At 59.0% G+C, this 2,500-nt stretch overlaps 1 non-coding gene across 1 annotated transcript in view; it reads right to left on the bottom strand.

The window, feature by feature from the left end:
* LOC126197020 (small subunit ribosomal RNA) overlaps positions 1 to 527 on the bottom strand; it is a 1,909-nt gene extending 1,382 nt beyond the window's left edge. The window contains exon 1 of the ribosomal RNA XR_007539431.1: positions 1 to 527. This exon is cut by the window's left edge and continues 1,382 nt beyond it. This is a non-coding gene — a ribosomal RNA (small subunit ribosomal RNA).
* Between the last annotated feature and the right edge of the window lie 1,973 nt (positions 528 to 2,500).

Raw genomic sequence — 2,500 nt, 5'->3', positions numbered from 1 at the left:
CGATTACGGGGCCTCGGATGAGTCCCGTATCGTTATTTTTCGTCACTACCTCCCCGTGCCGGGAGTGGGTAATTTGCGCGCCTGCTGCCTTCCTTGGATGTGGTAGCCGTTTCTCAGGCTCCCTCTCCGGAATCGAACCCTGATTCCCCGTTACCCGTTACAACCATGGTAGGCGCAGAACCTACCATCGACAGTTGATAAGGCAGACATTTGAAAGATGCGTCGCCGGTACGAAGACCGTGCGATCAGCCCAAAGTTATTCAGAGTCACCAAGGCAAACGGACCGGACGAGCCGACCGATTGGTTTTGATCTAATAAAAGCGTCCCTTCCATCTCTGGTCGGGACTCTGTTTGCATGTATTAGCTCTAGAATTACCACAGTTATCCAAGTAACGTGGGTACGATCTAAGGAACCATAACTGATTTAATGAGCCATTCGCGGTTTCACCTTAATGCGGCTTGTACTGAGACATGCATGGCTTAATCTTTGAGACAAGCATATGACTACTGGCAGGATCAACCAGGGAGCTGCGTCAACTAGAGCTGAGCAGCCGGCCGCCCGGGAGTGTGTCCCGGGGGCCCGCGCGAACACGCAAGCGTCCGCTCAATTATTCTGCAAACAGGAGGAGGCTGGGCTCCCCTGCACGATACACCTCGAAACCCTCTCAGGTCCCGGCGGCGCGCAGCGCCGTCCTAAGTACTTGGTCGGGTTCGAGAGAGGCGCAATCGCCCGGAGATAGGCGAGTAGACGCTTTCAGTGCGACCACCCGTGCTCCCAACTGAGCTTGCCGCTGCCGACAGAGGCCCGGGAGCGTGCTGTCGTGGTGTTGCCGGCGGGAGACAACACGCGGCCACAAACAGTGACCGGGCAGCTCCAACGCCAGCGCCACAGAGGGGCAGAGCCCCACTTGGGTGCCAAAGCGAACTCTCCCAGCACAGCGCACGCGCCAACACATCCGCACAGCTGCGATACAAACCACCTGCGAGAACCGCGGGGGCGACCGAGCAGCAGACGGCGTCGCGGCGCCGAGTGCCGGGCGGCGGCGCATCCTCAACGCACACAGTCCTCAATCGGACCAGCACACTGCAGATGTCCACCGCGCTTCGCACCGGGCCCGGGAGGACCCACTTTGGCCGCACGGCGCCGCGCGCTGGGTGCGCCGGCACGCAGATGCGCCGCCTGCCGCCTCCGTCAGCCGGCGCGCCTGCCACTGGGCGCCCCCACCAGCCGGCTGCCGCGCGTGCGCCCACGCAGCGCGCGGCCAGCACGCCGGGCGCCCCCCCCTCACCGGCCGGGGACGGTCCCACCCAGCCACCGCCGCGTATCGCTTCATACCCACATGCCCACTCACGTTCGTGGGTATGACGGGTGTCGCTGAAGCAACCGGTTAATACCTGTACCGATCGTCGATATCAACGATTCACCTCCAGCGCGAACAACCGCGCAACAACGGATTTCCAGTTCATTTGCGTAACTTGGGCAGCAAACGTAGACATCCATCTACATTTGCGACTTCTACGAGTCTTGCATGCCTGGATGTTGTGTGTCACGACGCACTCCATCAGCATACATACACGCTGCGACGTGTGCACGAAAGAACACGTGGAAGGTGGCCAGCGTACGTATGCGAATGCCATTGCACAGCTGCGAAGCGCATTCAACACGCGAACTCCTGACCGACGAGCTAGAGGTGACAGGAGGGGAGGGGGGGGGGGGCGGGGGCGATATACGTCCTATTGCAGTACACAATACAGTGGATAGCGGGACCATGTGGAAAGTAAGCAACACTCGCAAGATGTGAGGGTACGCACCGTAAAATGAATCAATACGCAGAACACCACAGTGTGCGCGAAGTGAACTATGTTGAGATGGTTGCAATTAGGCAACGCTACACGAATTCCTAGATTCATATAACTAACAATTACAGGGCAGGTTAAGGCGCAACGTGGGTTAGGTTAAGGCGCAACTTGGGTTAGGTTAGGGCGCAACGTGGGTTAGGTTAGGGCGCAACGTGGGTTAGGTTAGGGCGCAACGTGGGTTAGGTTAGGGCGCAACGTGGGTTAGGTTAGGGCGCAACGTGGGTTAGGTTAGGGCGCAACTTGGGTTAGGTGAGGGCGCAACGTAGGTTAGGTTAGGGCGCAACGTGGGTTAGGTTAGGGCGCAACGTGGGTTAGGTTAGGGCGCAACGTGGGTTAGGTTAGGGCGCAACGTGGGTTAGGTTAGGGCGCAACGTGGGTTAGGTTAGGGCGCAACGTGGGTTAGGTTTGGGCGCAACGTGGGTTAGGTTTGGGCGCAACGTGGGTTAGGTTAGGGCGCAACGTGGGTTAGGTTAGGGCGCAACGTGGGTTAGGTTAGGGCCCAACGTAGGTTAGGTTAGGGCGCAACGTAGGTTAGGTTAGGGCGCAACGTAGGTTAGGTTAGGGCGCAACGTAGGTTAGGTTAGGGCGCAACGTAGGTTAGGTTAGGGCGCAACGTGGGTTAGGTTAGGGCGCAACGTGG

This window comes from Schistocerca nitens, chromosome 7, assembly GCF_023898315.1.
Source record: "Schistocerca nitens isolate TAMUIC-IGC-003100 chromosome 7, iqSchNite1.1, whole genome shotgun sequence".
Lineage (NCBI taxonomy): Eukaryota > Metazoa > Arthropoda > Insecta > Orthoptera > Acrididae > Schistocerca > Schistocerca nitens.
This window is presented reverse-complemented; position numbering and strand designations above follow the sequence as displayed.